General features: G+C 42.0%; 1 long non-coding RNA gene across 1 annotated transcript; it reads right to left on the reverse strand.

The window, feature by feature from the left end:
• Positions 1–9,027: 9,027 nt before the first annotated feature.
• LOC126956570 (uncharacterized) lies at positions 9,028–20,823 on the reverse strand. The gene is made up of 3 exons (XR_007726416.1): positions 20,747–20,823; positions 10,155–10,927; positions 9,028–9,108 (listed from the first exon to the last, which is right to left on the reverse strand). It is a non-coding gene; the product is annotated as an uncharacterized LOC126956570 (long non-coding RNA).
• Between the last annotated feature and the right edge of the window lie 1,026 nt (positions 20,824–21,849).

Below are 21,849 nucleotides of genomic sequence, written 5' to 3' on the forward strand. Positions count from 1 at the left end.
ACTTGTATTTATAATACATTAGGAACTCTTACAGCTTAATTTAAAAAAAAATACTACAGTTTTTTTAAATGGGCAAAATACTTGAACAACACTTTACGAAAGAAGATATATGGCGCTGGGTATGGTGGCTCATGTCTATAATCCCAGCACTTTGGGAACATAAGGTGGGCAGATTGCTTGAGCCTGGGAGTTTAGGACCAGCCTGGCCAACGTGGCAAAACCCTGTGTCTACAAAAAGTACAACAATTAGCTGGGAGTGGTGGCATGTGGCTGTGGTCCCCACTACTTAGGAGCCTGAGGTAAGAGGACCACTTGAAGGAGGCAGAGGAGCTGAGATCTTGCCACTGCACTCCAGTGCCAGGAGAACAAAACAAAACAAATAATCAAACAAAAACAGTGTCTCAAGCCTATAATCCTAGAGCTTTGGGAGGCAGAGTCTGGATAATTGCTTAAGGCCAGGAGTTCAACACCAGTCTAGGCAATATAGCAAGATCCTGTGTCTCAAAAAAATAAAAAAAAATTTTAAGAATTAGCTGAGTGTGGTAGTATGCACCTGTAGTCCTAGCTACTTGGGAGGCTGAGGTGGGAGGATTGCTTCAGCCCAGGAGTTCAAGACTGCAGTGAGCTAGGATTCAGCCCCCGCACTACAATGTAGGCCGTAGACTGAGACCCTGTCTCTGAAAACAGAAAAAAAAGATATATGAATGGCAACCAAGTTCATGAATGGAAGCTCAACATCTTTAGTCATTAGGGAAATGCAAATTAAAATCATAATGAGAGGGGACTCAAATAGATACTTGTAAGCCAATGTTCACAGCAGCAGTATTCAACAATAGACAAAAGCTGGAAACAACCCAAGTGTTTATTAACATGAATGGATAAATAAAGTGTGGTATATACATACAAAGGAATATTATTCAGTCATAAAAAGGAAGAAAGTTGTTTCACATGCTACAACATGGATACACTTTGAAAATATTGTGCTAAATGAAATGAACCAGTCATAAAAGGACAGATATTGTATGATTCTTCTATGTGAAATATCTAGAATAGATGAATTCATAGAGACAGAAAATAGAGAGTATGGGATTGGATGGGTGGGAATGGGAACTTATTGCCTAATGGATACAGTTTCTGTTTGAGATGATGAACAATTTTGGAATAGATAGTGGTGATATTTGAACAGCGTTGTGAATGTAATTAACATCAGTACATTGTACACTTAAAATGGTTAAAATGGCAAATTTTATCTTATATATTTTACCTCAATAAAAATTTAAAAAATAATTAAGGGCCAAATATATATAAAGGGATTGTATTAGCCTGTTTTCACACTACTATAAAGATAATACCAGAGACTGGGTAATTTACAAAGGAAAGAGGTTTAATTGACTCACAGTTCCACATGGCTAGGGAGGCCTCACCTCAGGAAACTTACAATCATGGTAGAAGGTGAAGGAGAAGCAAGGCACGTCTTTGAAAGGCAGCAGGAGAGAGAGAGAGAGCATAAATGAAGGGGAAGTGCCACACTTTTAAACCATCAGATCTAGTGAGAACTCTCTCATTATCATGAGAATAGCATAAGAGAAACTGCCTCCATGAACCCATCCCCTCCCACCAGGTCCCTTTCTCAACATTTGGGGATTACAATTTGAGATGAGATTTGGGTGGGGGACACAGAGCCAAACCACATTAGGGACATTGTTTTGTATTCTCTGGATACCCAATAAATACTTGCTGAATTAAAAAAGAAAACACAGTGAGATATGACCACATACCCATTAGAATGGCTAAAATTATGAAGGTTGGTAATACCAAGTGTTAGCAAGGATATGGAACAGGTGCAACTCTATAACTCTGGTGATGGCAATCAATGTAAAATGATATAATCAAGAAAACAGTTTGGCTGTTTATTTAAAAGTTAAACATATATCCACTGTAAGATCCAGTGATTCCACTTCTGTGTATTTGCCCAAGAAAAATAACAACATGTGTCCATACAAAATTTTGTGGATGAATATTCATGGGAATTTTATTTTTAGTAGCCCCAGATTGTAAATAACCCAAATGTCCATTAACAAGTGAAAGAATAAACAAATTATGGTACTCCCATACAATGAAATACTACTTGTCAAAAAAACAAAACAAAAGAAAACACCAAACTTTTCTTTTTTCTTTTTTTTCTTTTTTTTTTTTTGCGGAGCTAGCAGAGGTTTTATTTTGGACAAAAAAAAAAAAAAAAATTAAATGGTTGTGTTGCTGGAGGCATGGGCAAGGGGGGTGCCCCAGGGAGTAAACTCCCCTAGTGGACTGAGGAATAGGGCTGAGCCTCAGGTGGGTCTCCTGTTCCCTGTGCTCCCCCGCACAGGGGCCTTTCTCATGGGCTCTGGGGCAGCAGCAGGATGGATAGGCTGGGAGGGGCTGCTGTGGCTGTTCACTTGAGCAGGACATCAGAGGACTTGGACACCGGCTTCCCATCACAGGTCTCGATCTTCTTCACAACCACAGCCCTGAAAACCCAAAACTATTGATACACACAACATGGATGAATATCAAAATTATGATGTTAATACCAAGAAACAAGACAAGAAAAACAGTATACATACAACTTGGTTTTCTTTTTTATAAAATTCTAGAAAATCCAAACTAATCTGCAGCAGAAAGCATGCCAGTGTTTTCTGCTGCTTTGCTGGGATGAGGCAGGAGTGAAAAGATGGTTGAGTTATAAAGGGCACACAGAGACCTTTGGGGGTGAAGGCTGTAGTTTCCTGAGTATAGGCATATGTCAAAACTCATTAAATTGTGCACTTCAAATATGTGTAGTTTATTGTGTATCAATTATATCTCAATGAAGTCATAAGAAAAATAGAAAAGTAAAAGGATTTTCTTCTTCGTGGTGTTCTAATTTCATCAAGTCAGAAAATTATTAGGAAATACTGATTTTGTTAAGTACAATGAGAATTCTCTAATATCTGCCAGAAAGTTGTCATAAGAAATACTTAAATCTACAAGGTTTGTCTTGTGACTGATGCTCCCTTTCATACGATGCTCTTGTCCAGTGCACAGCCTGTACCTCAGTGCATAGCAGCCTGAAATCATGTTCACAGAACCCCCTTCCCAATATTAGGAAAACCTGGAAGCAGAATTATTCATTGATAAGTTGTTTTTAATGAGCATAGATTCAGAGTAAATGATGATGGAGAGTCTTGAGGGATATTTCATCTTGGCTTTGTAAAACCCTATTGAAGTGTCCCAGTCACCCCATCAAGTTCATCTTCCTAGTGAGCAGAATGTTTCATCCCCCATCCCAGGAACCTTCTCCCCTGGACTGCCTGATAAACATGAACTAACTCTTACTATCTGGCTTCCTTTTGTGTAAGTTCTACACAGCCGTTCCATTAGATTACAACTATATTACAGCACTTACAGTACACTTAGCATCCAGCTTCTTCAGTTAACATCATATTCTAGTCCCACCTCTTAGAGACTAAAACTTAATCACTACATTCAGATTTGGGAGATAACCAGATTTTCTCCACCATTTAAAGATTCTGTCAGACTGATTCATCATGTGTTCATTGTTGTATTGATTTCTTTCTTTTTCAGAAGGTCACTTTTTCCAAAGTTTTGGACCTACCTTTCTCCAACAAAAGCCCACTCTCTTAGATCCATAAGGAATGTGTTAGTTGAACTAAAGATGCAATTCTGAAACATTCCACTATGCTTATCTGAAAATGAGCTTGCGTTTGAAAAGTGACAAGAAGCGTAAACATGATGAAGAGCAAGCTAATAAATTATATTTCTTGGAGATTCGACTAATAGAAAATTTAGCCTGTGGTTGATTATATTCCACACCCAAGCCTTGAGCACTGGCACACATTATCAGGGTGCTGTTACAGCTGTCTGGGTAAAAGGATTTGCCTGAGTGTGTTCATGTTGGCACTGCCGGCGTAAAAATTAAGGGCAAAGTCACACCGATAGATAATGAGCCCTTTATCAAGGAAACTGTGTTGGACAATCTCGCTGCTCAGAAAGAATTTTTCAAAAGAAACCTCAGCCTTTGTTCCCTCCACTGGAGGGGACCCAGAGCTGTCAGTGCTGCCGACAGAACCTGGCCCCCAGCATTCAGACAAGCTCACAGAATAAAGGAGACACATTCCCATCGGCCTCCCCAGTCTAGCTCCTATCGTATAGACTTTTCTCTGAATCCTGCTAAGCTCTGTGCAAAGAAAACACTTTAGATCAGGCAAGGCTGTATTCTGATAATACTGATTTTTTTAAAAAAGTGTTAGATTTTTTTCATTTAAACACTTAAACTTGTTGTTGGTAGATGCATCACAATGTTAACAAGGATTTCCTTTCTGTTATAAATAGAAAGCAACAACTTTCTATTTGGAAGAATGACTTTGGACAGAGTGACTATGGATAATTTAGGATGTTTTAGAAGTTATTAGATTATTTAACCACTAACGTGTTTGAAAAAGGTAGCTTATGTTTTCTGTTTTAAGAAGGGAACCATGTTTACGATGGTTTTTGTATTAAATTTTAATGTTTAAAGGGGCTTTTACAGGTTGGTTGCAGTGGCTCATGCCTATAATCCCAGCACTTTGGGAGGCTGAGGTGGGCATATTGCTTAAGCTCAGGAGTTCGAGACCAGTCTGGAAACATGGTGAAACCCCATCTCTACCAAAACTACAAAAAATTAGCTGGGCATGGTGGCATGCGCCTGTGGTTCCAGCTATGTGGGAGGCTGAGGTGGGAGCATCGCTTGAGCGTAGGAGGCAGAGGTCGCATTAAGCCAAGATTTCACCTCTTCACTCCAGCCTGGATGACAGAGTGAAACCCCATCTCAAAAAAAAAAAAAAAAAAAGAAAGAAAGAAAGAAAGAAAGAAAGAAAGAAAGAAAGAAAGAAAGAAAGAAAGAAAGAAAGAAAGAAAGAAAGAAAGAAAGAGGGGGCTTTTACATAAATTGTTTTATTTGACGCACCAGCCCTGGGTGATAAGCAGAGCATGTATCATGATTTTCATTCTATAGATGAAGAAAAAGACTTGGGAAAACTCCATGATTTGGCCTAGGTCCCACAGGTGGGAAGCAACAGAGCCAAATCTCCCCTTGGGTCTTCTGACTCTTAGAGCAGCCTGTGCTGCCTCACTGTCTGATGATTCTTCCATTTGGGTTAATGTGCTCCTTATTCTAAATCCGTGTTGTGTCACTTCCAGGCAACTTTCAGTCCAACTTCTGTAATTATTAACTGATCTAACATTACCACAAACCTAGGAGAAATTTTGAAAGGGCCCAAAAAGGCTTTGGGATAATTAACACAGAGTTTCAGACCTCTGGGATCACCTAATCTGTCTACTTCAGGAATATTGAACTATAGAATTGGCAAGTGCTGCATACATCTAGTTTAACTGTTTTTCAGATAAGAAAACCAAGACCCAGGGAAGCTAGATAATTATCCCTATAATACAAAGTTAGTTAATGCTTCAAGTCACACAACTAGTTAGTGACAGAACGATGACAAGAACCTAAGTCTAAATCCAGGTTCATGGTATACACCTGTAGTCCCAGCTACTTGGGAGGCTGAGGCAGGAGGATGGCTTGAGGTAGGAGTTCAAGGCTGCAGTGAGCTATGATTGTATCACTGCACTCTAGCCTGACAGAGTGGGACCCTGTCTCTGAAAATATATATATACACACATATATATAGTTAAATAAAAAATAAATCCAGGGCCTGGCGCAGTGGCTCATGCCTGTAATCCCAGCACTTTGGAAGGCCGAGGCAGGCAATCACAAGGTCAGGAGTTCGAGACCAGCCTGGCCAATATGGTGAAACTCCATCTCTACTAAAAATACAAGAAAATTAGCCAGGCATGGTGACACATGCCTATAATTGCAGCTACTCGGGAGGCTGAGGCAGGAGAATTGCTTGAACCCAGGAGGCAGAGGTTGCAATAAGCTGAGATTGCATCACTGCACTCCAGCCTGGGCGACAGAGCGAGACTCTGTCTTGAAAAAAAAAATAATAAATAAATCCAGTCCTCATTGTTCTAGCCCATGGCCTCACTGTTATCACTCCAGTTTAGCTAATGCCTGGGAAATACTTGCCAAATATGACAGGCACCATTGACTTATTGAAGAAAAGATTTATGACTTGTATACATGATTACAGGACTGTCAACAATACCCTTGTAAAAGATTAATAATCTTGTACAAAATTTGGGCACCGCGCCACATGAAAAACAGGAGGAACCAGGCAGGTTAATGTTGCAATCTAAGGCAAAACTCACTTAAACCTGAAATGCTATAAAATACTCTATCACATAATTTTACCACACAACTGTGGCAGAGGAGTTGGCAATTACTGCTCTTTTTTCAGTCACTGAATTTGGAAGGAAAAGAGAATACACATCTGTTCCTAAGCCCTTTACCTGTCCTGGAATGTTTGCACACACCCTCATTTCTACCACTATCACCACCTCCTTTATCCAATCCACACTGAGTCCCATTAAAATGATATCTTAATATTTTTCTAATTCCCTTACCAATTTCCATGTAATACTATAAACCTAGTATTACTACATACTAAGTAGCCAAAACCAGCCGGTCACAGTGGCTCACACCTATAATCCTAGCACTTTGGGAGGCCGAGGTGGGTGGATCACCTGAGCTCAGGAGTTTGAGACCAGCCTGGCCAACATGGCAAAACCCCATCTCTACTAAAAATACAAAAATTCGCTAGGTACAGCGATCGATTACAGTGAATGAGAGGAGCAGGCCAGGAATAGGACTCGATTCTCCAACCCACAGATCTGTTATGTTTCATTTTCAAGTTTCAATTAGTACCATGGCAGGGATTTGTTGAAAATGAGTTACGAGCAAAACTGGAAACAATGATAGGTACCATCCAGCAGATGAAGAATGAAGTTAAAGTTAAGTACACAGGGGGCCAAAAGGAAGGAAACAGAGACTGTGCTGATAACTGGGGCACAACCTCCCCCAAGACAAACTATATCTGCTTCACAGCTTCGTCAAGGGCCAGCCCTGGCAGGGCCACTCAAACCTGCTTGGTCTCCTAGTCTCTGACTTCTGTTTACACTAATGTGCATTGCTTACTGGACACTTAGGAATGGATTATTTTATAAATGTCATTAGCCATATATATGTTCAGTCCTAACTAGATTATAAATGCCTTGAGGGAAAATCCGTAAGTCATGACCACATGGGGTAGAGAGTCTGTCTCTCTTTCCTGCACGAGAAGGCTGTGCACTGGGAAGTCAGAAGGGAAGTGTTGGCCTGATTATTTCCTTACATTTTTCAATGCCCTTCCATAAGAAGGCTCCTAAGAGATCTTTATTTGTGATCATTTTCATCACCAGTAATGTGCAGAGCCCTCATTTCATCTTAGAGCTTCAAAAGAATACATGTTGAGACCAGCTTCTTTATGACTTGTCATCTCACATATTCTCCTTTATTTCTAAAGGAACAAAGTACATATTTTCCCAAACGCAATTGAAATTTCAACTCCTGCTATTTCTTTTAGAGCTTTGGAGAGTCTTAGTGTTAATCAAATGAAAATGAAAAGAACAAGAATTTGTTACATAATTTTCCATCTACAGAAATGCAAATGATATTTAAAATTAGGATAATTTCAGAACTAGTTCATTGCTTTGTTGAAAGAATCAGTTCAAACATCATAGTTCAAATCATAGACAAATGCAAATCTCTTGGCATACATCATTATGAAATATAAAATTTTCAAAATTTTGGAAATTTCAGGTGCCTTAATAATCATAAAAAAAAAAACCACTAGTTCAGGGAGATGACATATTTTGCATAACTATCAGCCTTTTTAGGATTGTCTTCAGTTAGGTCTTGAGGATCACATATGTAAATTTATTTAGTTGGGATGTAATGGCAAACTTGCATGTTTTTGCTCAGCCCCTGCTTTTTTGGGGCTTGCAAATCAAATCCTAAAGGAATCCCCTCAGACTATCAAGAGGGGTATCCATTTTGGCCACAGTTCAGTAGCATATATGAATCAAAGTGAGATAGTCACAGCTTTTTCCCCAGCTCTGACTTCCTGCCTACAGTTGATGGTCTGGAGAAGGAAGGCTAGTCTACTTGAGTTTCTACCCCAGGATTTTAGATTTTGTACTGAAAGAGTTAAGATTGTTTCCCTCTGATGTCTGAGCTCTAGAGCTTAAACCTCAAGAGCTGTCACTTGTCATATTTTTGTTCATGTTAAGAAGAAAAGTGATAGGAGCTAGTTTCTGAGAACAGAGAAAGAAAAACAAAGGAGATGCACAAGAGAAGAAGAGCTGGGGAGAGGGAACTGTGAAGTCATGAGTTCATGGGTCTAGCTTTTCCTGAATTCTAGCCACAGATTTATTCTTATATTCCATAAGATACCTTTATACTCTTATAATAATGTTCTTTTTATTTTAACTCATTGGAGTGCGGTTTCTGTTACTTGGCATTAAATATCTTGAGAAATACATAATAGACTGGGTGTGGTGGCTCATGCCTGTAATCCCAGCACTTTGTGAGGCTGAGATGGATGGATCACCTGAGGTCAGGCATTTAAGACCAGCCTGGCCAACAGGGTGAAACCCTGTCTCCACTAAAAATACAAAAAATTAGCCAGGGGTGGTGGTGAGTGCCTGTAATCCCAGCTACTCGGGAGGCTGAGGCAGGAGAATCGCTTGAACCGAGGAGATGGAGGTTGCATTGAGCTGAGATCACACCACTGCACTCCAGCCCAGGTGACAGAGTGAGTCGCTCTCTCAAAAAAAATCCAAAAAAACAAAAAACACAAACAAAAAAAAACCCCATAGTATCAAAAATTTTAAAGAGAAGATGAAATAAATAGTTTTGCTAAGAAAGTAGTTATACTTTATGAGAAGTTTATTTTCTTATCAGTAAGCTGCTTCAAGTTACAACCAAGGGTTGATTAAGTAGGCCAATGACATGGACTTAACATGTTTAATAGTTCAAGATTGAGTGAGTTCAAAGGTATTTTTATTGCTGCTGTTGTGGTTACTGTTGCTGTTGTTTGTTTTAATGAATAATCAATAGCAAGGACTGGTAAATGAAGTATGGATGACCTACAGAAAAGAGAGGTAAAGAACATGCATGACAAAGTGAAAGCAAACTTCACATGCCCAAATGAAAACCCACCCTCACTCTAAACATTTCTGGTTCTAGTCCTTGTCCCTGTCTCAACAAATTGCACAATTATCCATCTTATTGTGTGAGCAGAACCCTGGTAGTCATTCGCTCTCTTTTTTCCCTCTATAGAATCCATCATTTCATCATTCTGCCAGTCTCAGTGGTTTAACCAACTAGAAATCTTGTAAATATATGTATGTTTTTCATCTCCACTGATGCCACCCTAATCCACACCTGCACCATTTATCAATAGTAGTCACTGGCCAGGCACAGTGGCTCATGTCTACAATCCCAGCACTTTGGGAGGCTGAGGCAGGTGGATCAACTGAGGTCAGGAGTTCGAGACCAGCCTGGTCAACATGGCGAAACCCCATCTCTCCTAAAAGTGCGAAACTAGCTGGGCGTGGTGGCAGGCGCCTGTAATCCCAGCTACACGGGAGGCTGAGGCAGGAGAATCGCTTGGACTGAAGAGGCAGAGGTTGCAGTGAGCCGAGATCACGAGATTGCACTCCAAACTGGATGACAAGAGTGAGACTCCATCTCAAAAATGAATAAATAAATAAATAAATAGTTGTCACTGAAGTGGTCTCCTTTTTGAACTCTCAAGCATTGGTAACTCCATGGTTCTAGCCAGAGGATGCTTTTTGAAATGTAAATCTGGAGATGGCTTCCAACTCCCTCTAAACATTCATAGCATACATATTATCTTCAAACATTTTAGTGACTTACCATTGCTATAGGTCAATTATTCTCACCCTTGTTTTCACAATAAAATCACCTGGAACCTTTTTAAAAAAATACTTATGCCTGGTTCTCACTTCCAGAAATTTGGATTTGATGGTTCTGGAATGGGATTCTTTAATCAGTATTTTAAAATGCTTCCTAGGTGCTTCTGACATGTAGCCGCAGTTGAAAATAACTGCTTTAGGCATACAGGCCAGAATCCTGATCAGAGGCTTACACAATCTTGCCCCCCGCTTACTTCTCTTCGCTCGTCACATATCACACCCCCATCCTCTGTTCTCCAGCCATGCTGGTCTTCTTTCAGTTCCTCAAAATCACCACACTCCTTCCTGCTGCTGACTGGGCTTCTGAGCATGTTCTTCCTGTGGAGCACGTCCCTGCTTCTTCCGATCTCAGCTCTGCACCACTTCCTTAGGGAAGCCTTCCTTGACCTCCCTGACTCGGTCAATTCCTGGTCCTGGGGTCATCAAACTCTGCACCTTTCCCTTGTGGCATTTGTCACAGTATAGTTTTATATTTGTATGTAACTCTCTGAATAATGTTTGTCTTCCCCACTAGACTATAAACTTCGTGAGGGCAGGGACCATGTTGCCTTTGCTCTCCACTGTTATCTCTGCTCTCTAGTCTACATTAGGAATGAAGGAGACTCTATGTGTTGAGTGATCAAGTGAGTGGTTGGTGAGGGGGAGGGTAATGATTACTGAGTGTATTACCAAGGGTAGCCCAGCTGGTTGTGGAATTAAAATTCAGCACCGGCCAGGCATGGTAGCTCATGCCTGTAATCCCAGCACTTTGGGAAGCCAAGGCAGGTGGATCACCTGAGGTCAGGAGTTTGGGACCAGCCTGGTAAACATGGAGAAACCCTGTCTCTCCTAAAAATACAAGAATTAACCGAGCTTGGTGGCCTGCACCTGTAATCCCAGCTACTCGGGAGCCTGAGGCAGGAGAATCGTTTGAACGTGCAGGGAGCGGAGGTTGCAGTGAGCCGAGATTGCACCACTTTACTCCAGCCTGGACGAAAGAGTGAAATTTGGTTAAAAAAAAAAAAGAAAGAAAGAAATCAGCACCAAGATGTTTATTACAAAACCAACAAAAATGTTAAAGGGAAACCCAAGTCTTGAGTGGAACAGACAGTACAAAACTCTAAGGAACATGCGGTTGATGGTTAGGGGAAAGGGTAGAAAAAGACTCTGGAGAGCAGAAGATCTGAAGGAGAAGCCTCTGACCCAACTGGATCTGGTCTTCCATTTATCCCCCATAGTATTCTACCTGATGCTCAAGGGGTATGGCCTGAAAGCAGAAAAGAACCTTTGCCCAGTATTCCCATAGGACTTGGCAGTGGAAGGCAGCACCCCTGTGGAATCACTGAGCCAGGCTGTGTATTTGTTTGGGTGGCAGAGAGAGGACTCACCCAACAAAGAGACACCTAGTTTGGTGGTTAACCTTGGAACCACACTCCCTGCTTTCAAATCAAAGTGACCTTAGGACAAGTTACTTATGTTCTCTATGTTTCTGTTTTCAAATTCTAGCATGGAGATAATAACAGTACCTACCTCACTGCATATCTAAAGATTATATGGATATAGTCTTTGGTGTAGCAATTAAAAATTTAATGAATTCTATCTAAAACAAGCCCAAAGATCCTTCTTCAACCATTGTTTTTATAGTTTTATTTCTACTCTAAGAACTCTGCTGTGTTTTCCCTTTTGCTTCTGTGTTGCTAGAGCTGCAGTTGGAGCCCGGGTAATTGCATGCTATTAACCTCAACAGCACACAGCCTCCACTGTGCAAGCCAAACTTGCTACCATCCATGAGTAAAGGCTACTGGTTTCTGAGGAAGACCAAAGCAAAGCACATTTATGATTCCTGAATTTCATATAAATCATAATTGTACAGATGATTTGCCTTCGAGCTGCAAATACCAAAATGTGATTGATGTCTGAGAATGTCTGTGAAGCTTTGCTGTAACTCCAAGCCCTGTAATACCTCTAATGACAAGTCTGTTAATTCGTGAGGTGAAGATGGAGAGTTCGCACCAGCATTCCTTCCTAGGATGGTCACAGAATCAATAATGTTACATAGAACATCCTCCCTTTGGTTTCATGTTATGAGTGTACATTGTATTCCCATACAGGGATAGGGATAAGGGAAAATGGGGCAGGGATAAGGGGGGCATCCCATTTATTTGCATGCCCCAAAATGAAATGGTCTGAGCAAAGAGTAAAACCTAAGGAGAAATGGATATACCATACATATTTGGTAAAACGGGGTTAACCAGAAAATCATTTCTATTACAAACACACAAATTCTATGAAATTTCAATTTGACTAGTGCTCAATGGAAAAGGAGTGTGATAGGTAACTTTATATGTTGACTTGACTGGTCCATGGGGTGCCCAGGTATTAGGCCAAAGATTATTCTGGGTATTTCTATGATGGTTCTTTTGGATGAGATTAACATTTGAATCAGTTGACTCAGTAAAGTAGATTGCCCTCCCTAATGTGGATGGGCCTCATCCAGTTGGTTGAGGGCTGAATACAGCAAAAAAGCTGGTGCTACCATGTGTAAGAGGGAATTTCCTTTTGGCTGACTACCTAGAGTTAGAACATTAGATTTTTTTCCCCCACTGTATTCAGGCTCTAACAGAAACATTGACTCTTTCTGGGTCTTCAGACTGCCATCATTTAGAGTAGACACACCATCAGCTCTCCTGGTTCTCAGACTTCGGATTCAGACTGGAACTATACCATGAGGTATCCTGGATCTCCAGCTTGCTCACTGCAGCTCTTGTAATGTGCCAGCTTTCATAATCACGAGTCAATTCCTTAAAATAACTTTCTTGCCCCCTACACACACACATGCACACACACCACACACACACACCACACACACCACATACACACACACCACACACACACACCACACACACACACACCACACACACCACACACACACACACCCCACACACACCGCATACACACCACACACACCACAGACACACACCACACACACACACCCCCCACACACCCCACACACACACCCCCCACACACACACACACACACACACACACACACACACACACACACACACACACACACACACCCCCCCACACACACCGCATACACACCACACACACCACACACACACACACCCCACACACACCACACACACACACACCCCACACACACCACACACACACCCCCCACACACACACACCACACACACACACACCACACACACCACACACACACACACACACACACACACCCCCCACACACACCGCATACACACCACACACACCACACACACACACCCCACACACACCCCACACACACACCCCCCCACACACACCACACACACACCACACACACCACATACACACACCACACACACACCACACACACACACACCACACACACACACCACACACACACACTGCATACACACCACACACACCACACACACACACCCCACACACACACCCCCCACACACACCACACACACACCACACACACCACACACACACACACCACACACACCACACACACACACACCGCACACACACCGCATACACACCACACACACACCCCCCACACACACACACCACACACACACCACACACACACACACACACACACACCACACACACCACACACACACACACACACACACACACACACACACACACACACACACACACACACACACACACACACACACACACACACACACACACACACACACACACACACACACACACACACACACACACACACACACACACCACACACACACACACCACACCACACACACACACACCCCCACACACACCACACACACACACCACACACCACACACACCACATACACACACAACCACACACACACACATCACACACACCACACACACACCACACACACACACCACACACACCCCCCCCCACACACACACCACACACATCCTATTGGTTCTGTTTCTCTGGAGAATCCTAATACAAGGAGCTTAGAAAGTTTTTCTGCCTTAGTAAATACAGGAGGTTAAATGTTATTAAACTTTTTTTTTGTTTTTGTTTTTGGTAATGAAGACTCAGAGTCTTCTGGAGAAATACTAAACATCGTGAACCTGAGTCATTCCCCATACAATGGTGTTGGGAAAAGAAGTGGAATTAACATGTACTGAGGGCTCACTATAAGCCAGACATTCACACAAACATCAATTCAATGAATTGACTTAAAGAAATGTTGACTGACCTAAGAAATTAGTTTCATATACTGGCTGTATTATTCACCTTTCCTCATAAATAAATTTTCTAAATTGAAAAAGTCTTGAATATGGTCCTGATACGAGCTAAGGAAAGAGCCTTCTTTAGCTAGGGGAAGCCTGGCAAACTTCAAAGGAGAAGGTGTGATTTCTTTCCTTTTGTTAATCAACTGGGTGATCACTTTAAAAATACTATCTTTCCTGACAAAACTGCATCATTGTGGTGCAAAATAGATGACTTGGCATTTTGCATTCCTGACCCCAAAGGGTTGGACCGATGTCTCACATCACAGTATGATGGGCCGCCCCCTGGAAATACAATGGATCACTGTTACAGGTTGAGGCAGGCTCAGGGACATCTCCATTTCCTCACAGGCTTTTTGTAAATCACAGGAAGCCTTCTAGACTCAGCACTGCCCCAGACATAGAAACTACAAGATCTTATTGCAAGGCATGAAGAGGGTCAGGAAGTTAGTTTTTTTGACCTATATCTGAAGAGAGCAACTTGGAGTCCCATGGCCTCCTGGTGAGATCTTTCTGGGTCTTTTCTTTATCTGCCTGATGGAATAAATAGAAAGGTCAGGGAGGAAAAGAATTCTTGCTGAGATCAACAGGTTGGCAGAAGTATCACTTCCCTCACCCTCAATGTATAAAAATGACTTAACTCCCACAATGTCCCTGCAATTTTTGATAAAGTCATAACCCCAAATAGTGAGAAAACAGTATTTTGTTATGGACGAGAAACAATGCCTGGAATTGCTTTTGATAGCAAAAACTGCAAATACTTTGCACCAACATAATACAACTAGAGACCATACCTTTATCACTTGGTTAGGTCACTTAACTTCTCTGGGCTTCAGCTATGAAACGGGTGGGGTGAGTGGGGTTGGGAGGTACAAGGTAAAGGGTGGGACTACAGGATTACTGAGACTCCTTTACCTTGGAAAAAAACCAAGGTTTTCTATTATCTCTCTCTCTCTCTCTCTCTCTCTCTCTCTATATATATATATATATATATATAGTGGTATTATCAGCATGATAAGCCATCTAACTGATCAAAAGAAAAATTTGGCAGCCACAAAATCCCTCCTTCATGTGGATGGCAGGAGTTCATGGCTTATCAGCCTTTGGTTCAGTTTAACAAATATTTGGCTGCATTTGCTGTAACACATACCCTGTGCTAGGTTCTGGAAGCACAAAATGAACTCAGAAACTTCTGGGGTCTTTAGCTAAAGAGAATACATGCTGAGTTTTTTGTGAAGGAAAACACAAAAGCACATGTATGGCAGTTTAAAAATGTATCTGCAAATCATTTGATACTCCTCCCAGCTAGAGAATCTTAGTGATTCTATTGGAACCAATTGAACCTCATAGTGATGCCGTGTGATCTCTGAGGCCGGTTGGAAAAAGCCCTTGTCTGATTCTCTTGGGCCTTTCTGGAGAAAGTCTTCCACCATGTAGGGAGTCTGATTACCCTGAGACAGCCATGCTGGTGTAGATACCCTTGTTAGCCTCTGCCAAGCTCACAGCAGACATCTCAACTGCTGGACCTGTGGCAGATCTGGGCCTCAACTGCTGGACCTATGACAGTTGATCCTTATGTCACTGGAGCCCCAGTCAACATCTGACTGCAACTGCATGAGAGAAACTCAGCCTGGGCTGAGTACTTCCGGAATTCCCAGAAAACCATGAACAAAATAAAATGATGGTTTTAAGCTACTGGTGTGGGGGAGTAATTTATTACATAGTAATTGTTAACCAGTACAACATCTTCAGTGATATTATTCTTAAGAGAACTCATTCAGGCCCTGCACGGTGACTCATGCCTGTAATACCAGCACTTTGGGAGGCCGAGGAGGGTGGATCACTTGAGGTCTGGAGTTCAAGACCAGCCTGGCAAACACGGTGAAATCCCATCTCCACTAAAAATACAAAAATTAGCCAGGTGTGGTGGCAGGCATCTTATAATCCCAGCTACTTGGGAGGCTGAGGCAGGAGAATTGCTTAAACCTGGGAGACAGAGGTTGCTGTGAGCTGAGATCAGGCCACTGCACTTCAGCCTGGGCAACAGAGTGAGACATTGTCTCAAAAAAAAAGATAAGTCATCCAGAATCAAAGTTAACATAGAAACATTTATATTTAATTATTTTCCCCAATGGTTATAGACTATGCTCAAGAAGAGAAAGATAACAATGGTGTAATTGACCTAAGAACCTCATAAACAGGATCATGCAATGTTTAAAATGACTTTTTTTTTTAAGTATAGCCTTGAAAAGTAGCTTAAGTTTCTTCAAACTAGAAATATATGCATGGAACATCAGTTTTCTGAAAAAAACAACATTCAATTTAAGAAAAATAAAACCAAGATGACTCTTTAAATAACAGCTACAGTTGTGTTATTTCACATTATCAGTGCTTTTCAGGACAACTGAATTTTTTGGTTTTGTTTGAAAAAAAAAAGTTATCCTGAGTCTTTATTTACTCTAACCACAGTGAAACACATTCTGGTCTAGTGATCAGAGGAAAACTATAGGAAGATAAGAATAGACTCCTACCCCCTACCCCTCCGGCCAGATTATGTGGCACATGTTCCTCCCATGTTAAATTCATAGAGATTTTCAATACTGTAAGAATTCAAGTGCTCTATTCAATTAAAGGGTGGAGCATGATCCATTTCCCATTAAGAATAGCAGCTTCATGACTCTATGGACAGAGCACTTATCTGAAGATGCAGGCTCCAGTCACTGCAGAAAATGTACTCTAGCAGGTGACAATTTAAGGGCCCACCTGAGAAAGCAGCTAAAATTGCCTCTTTATTTTGGTTCCTTTCTTTGCTAACTTGTAATTTCAGCCCTGACCAATCTTAAGAGTCACTGTGACCCCCTCAGGGCAGAGTTTGCACGAAGTCCCCCTCCCATAGTACAAGAGGAGCCACTTAGGGGGCAGGAGGCAGGGAGGGGTCCATTCCCCATGGTAGGGCTTGGGGGGATGTAGTTGCCCCCTCCCTCTCCCTGTCTCTTGCTCTTTGAAAAAATGATCTTAAACTCCAAAAAAAAAAGAAATAAAGAAAGAGAGAGAGAGAGAAAGAAAGGAAGGAAGGAAGGAAGGAAGGAAGGAAGGAAGGAAGGAAGGAAGGAAGGAAGGAAGGGAAGGAAAGAAAGAAAGAGAGAAAGAGAGAGAGAGAAAGAGAGAAAGAAAGGAAGGAAGAAAGAAAAAGAAAGAAGTAGTCAAAGTCACTGTGTAGGTTGGGGAGGCTGCAAACGGGTTAAGAAAAATCAGTGTGGGAATTAAAAACACTAAATTAGCTTTGCAAATATGATACTTTTCAAAATCACTTAAACCTGCTTTTATAAAAGAAGGTTAATCTTTAACATTTGCATTCACCATGGCCACATGTGCTTGTGCTGCTGCCTGCCTTTTGCCATCTTAATTGCAATATTCACACACAAGTAGGGTAAGTGACTGTGTGTGGGTGGGGGCTGGGGGATAGGCCTAAGCAAATAAACATAAAACTCACTCAGCGTCCTTTTGGATTTGACATTAATGAATGGAACAAGTGGGGAGATACTATTTTCACGACTGCACTAACTACGTGTGGTATGTAGTCCATTTGAAAAAAAGACAAATAGGCCGGGCGCCATGGCTCACACCTGTAATGCCAGCACTTTGGGAGGTCAAGGCGGGTGGATCACCTGAGGTCAGCAGTTTGAGACCAGTTTGGCCAACATGGTGCAACCCCGTCTCTACTAAAAATACAAAAATTAGCTGGGCCTGGTGGCAGGCGCCTATAATCCCAGCTACTCGGGAGGCTGAGGCAGGAGAATCGCTTGAACCCAGGAGGCGGAGGTTTCAGTGAGCTGAGCTGGTGCCATTGCACTCTAGCCTGGGCAACAAGAGGGAAATTCCATCTCAGAAAAGAAAGAAAGAAAGAGAGAGAGAGAGAGAGAGAGAAAGAAAAGACAAATTGGGTGTTATCTAGACAACAAATTCACAGTTCAGTTTCTTTACATGGTGAGTCCTTTTTTTTGAAATATGCTTAAAATATCAAATTTTTTGAAATATGCTTAAAAAATCAAATATTTGCCATATACCAAACTTTTAAAGGAATATATCTTATTACAAAAACAACGGCAAGTCTGTATCCAATAACATTTGTTCCCAAGCCTATGAAAAACAGACATTTTAAAATACACTTGCCTTTTTTAAAAAAAATTAATGAGGCCGGGCGCGGTGGCTCACACCTGTAATCCCAACACTTTGGGAGGCCGAGGCAGGTGGATCACAAGGTCAGGAGATCTAGACCATCCTGGCTAACACGGTGAAACCCCATGTCTACTAAAACTACACAAAATTAGCCGGGCGTAGTGGCGGGCGCCTGTAGTCCCAGCTACTCTGGAGGCTGAGGCAGGAGAACGGCATGAACCCGGGAGGCGGCGCTTACAGTGAGCCTACTGCACTCCAGTCTGGGAGACACAGCGAGACTCCGTCTCAAAAAAAAAAAAAAAAAAAAAAAAAATTAAACTGTTAAAATTTCTCCCATTATGTCTCGTTTTCCCCTATGTTTGTAAGGTCTTATTCTTCTTTACTTGGCTCCAAGTTCCCTTCCTCTCTGAGATCTTGGGATGTTCTTGTGAATCCTGGTCTCTCCACGACTGGGCCCTCACTGACTTCACTCAATTCCCTGCATGCAATTCCAAAACTGTGCTGAAACCACTTGCTTATATCCTGTCTTCCCCATTAGACTGTGAACTGCAAGGGACCAAGGCTTGTGACTTATTTATTCATCTCTATCTTTCTATGTCCATTGTATAGCCCTGTGTGCAACAGGTGCTCAAGCAATGCCGAGTGTCTTGCCATTGGACCTGTCTGCTGTCACATGGTTAGCTGTGCATTTCTAATATGCAATATGTCTCTTCACTTTAATCCTTGTGATTTTCCACTGGATTCTTTTGAGTGTTGATTCTGACGTTCTTTTTTTTTTTTTGATACAGAGTCTCGCTCTGTCACCCAGGCTGGAGTACAGTGGCTCACTGCAACTTCCGCCTCCTGGCAATTCTCATGCCTCAGCCACCCAGCCACCCGAGTAGCTGGGATTACAGGCACGCACCACCATACCTGGTTAATTTTTGTTTTTGTAGTGGAGATGGGGTTTTGCCATGTTGGCCAGGCTGGTCTCCAACCCCTGGCCTCAAGTGATCCCCACCCCATCCCCTCCACACCGCCTCCGCCTCCCAAAGTGCTGGGATTACGGGGCATGAGCCATCACATCCGGCCTGATTCTGAGGTTCTTAATTAAGAAACAGAGATCACGTCAGCTGATGCGAGGCTTACAGAAATTGGTGTATTTGTGTGTGTGTGTGTGTGCGCATGTGTTTATGTGTGTTTATGTCTGTGTGTGGGTGGGTGGGCTGAGCATTGTCTCCCTTTCTCTTGCTTTGCTCCTAATGTCCACAGCCCACCCTCACACTCTATTTTCATTCCTTCTCATTCTCTTTTTGGAGCATATCTGAAGGTGAGAAAACTTCATTGTACTACTATGTTTGTACTTGCCAAATACTATGCTGAATCCAGCTGCAATTCTTAAATGATCCTGAAGAAAGGGGTATATATCTAGGGCAAAATACATTTCCCTGTAATCTCTATAAGCATCCTCTTCCAGTTTCTAAGCATGGAATGATGTAAACAAAACTGTCTGAACTTTTTCTGACATAAAGAAACATAGCCTAGACATATTCCAAAGTCACTACAAATCGTCCTTTTAAGAATATCTAATGGCATGGGGAATGGTAACCAGAAGGGGTGGGGGGAAAAGGCATGGTATAAAGGTAAGTAGGATTGAATTCCATTTAGGTATGCTCATTTTTTTTCTCTTTCTTTGTGTGTGTGCACATGTGTATGTAAAGATTGAAAGGTAATACATAAGAATATAAGCAAGTGCGAATTGAAATCATGGGACTTATAATTACTTTCTTCATTATACTTCTTTTCTGCATCTTCTCAATTTACCAAATTATGATGTACGTTTTTAAACCAGAAAAAAAAAACACACAAAAAAACCCTGAAAAATCTGAAAACGAAATAGAGTGAGACATTTAAAAGCAAATCTATTTTATGTGTTGTAGCCTGGGAAAGAAAGAGAGCAAAGGGACTTTTTTAAGTGTAATTTTTAAAATGAAACATTGTTTTGAAATTTGCAAGAGTAGAACAGTGTATTGAGGTTCCATTGGCTTAACCGATCAACCACACTGCCATCATCATTTCGTTTATTTCCCCCTCCCCATTTTTTCTTCTAAGCAGTTTTGGGTTTTTTGTTTGTTTGTTTTTAAGGATGCCAGTTATGCCTTAATTCGGTCGGATATAGTTTATGTAACTCGCCTTTTTGTTTGTTTGTTTGTTTTCTTTCAGGATACTTTAGAAAGCCTCAAAGCTAACGTGACAGCATTTTGGTTCTGCAAGAACGTGTACTTCAACCCAACGCCCTCCCTCCCCCGCCCCGCAACCAAATATCCTATTGAAGTCTCCGTGAGCAAACATCTATCAATAGAAAAGCGATATGGTATTTACTCAACTTTTCTTGTGTCCCTTGGGTCGGAGAACAGACTTCAGTGTCTAGGAGAAAGCCGGGCCTCGCCGGGCCTGGGCAGGCCAAGCTGCCCCATTGTGATTCAAGATTCGGGGTGTAAACAAATGCAGTGTTTAACAATCGCCAGTTTGCTTTTAATGTTTTATAGCCGTGACTGGGGCTCAGGAAGAACACAGTAGTGTCTTCTTCACTGGAGCTGAAGTCGAGGCTTTATGTCGGATTTGGGCAAGCGGCACTGGCAGCTGCAAGCCCTCAATGGGCGCTTTCTAGTCGCTGAGCGGGCCGCCGCCGCGTTGCTGGGAGCCCGGGCCGGAGCCGCTCGGGAGGGAGCGCGGCGGGGGCAGGAGGAAGCGGGGCTGCCCAGCCCGGGCCAGGCCCCCATCTCCCGTCTCCGTGACAGGTGCTGCGGAACAAGGAGAAAAGGGAGCCCTCCCCGCCCGCTCCCAAGCCCGGGCTCCGTGTCTGACACTAACTGTCGTGTTTTTTATTGCCTTTTTGTTTCAGGAATACAGGGCATTGGCAGGCAGAGATGTACCCTGTGGCTTGGGCTTTCTCTGCAAGGCCAGTGGGGATGAAACCAGTAACAAAGACCCTGACTTTGCTTAATGACCAAGACTCACTTAGATAACAAACTGGCGCTGCTGTTGGCAGAGAGCCTTCTAGATGCTCGGTGCAGTGTGCCCTCTTAAAGTGGGAAGGAGGATTTGAAGGAAAGAGCTGTTTAAGTCATATTTTCTTACAGTCAAAGGAGATGATCTTCTCTTGGTTTGGACTGATCATTATTTGTTACTGTTTATTATTAATCGTGATTTACTGAGAAGTTTTATGTTCCAGGTACCGAATCATACACTATTCACTCACTACAATCCTGCAAAGCTTTGTTGTTGATTTTCTTTTTTTAATAAAAGAGAAAATTGAGTTTCAGGGAGGTTAAGTAATGTGTCCAACGTTATTACACAGCTTATAAATGGTACACCCGAAATCCAATCTTGGTATGGCTATAAAATAACTTTTACTCTTTCCATGAGGAACATATACCTTATGCCTTATACATTTCAAATTGAAGGTGCCAGGTGGCTGTGGCTTAGA

The sequence above is a fragment of the Macaca thibetana genome, chromosome 6 (genome assembly GCF_024542745.1).
Source record: "Macaca thibetana thibetana isolate TM-01 chromosome 6, ASM2454274v1, whole genome shotgun sequence".
NCBI lineage: Eukaryota > Metazoa > Chordata > Mammalia > Primates > Cercopithecidae > Macaca > Macaca thibetana.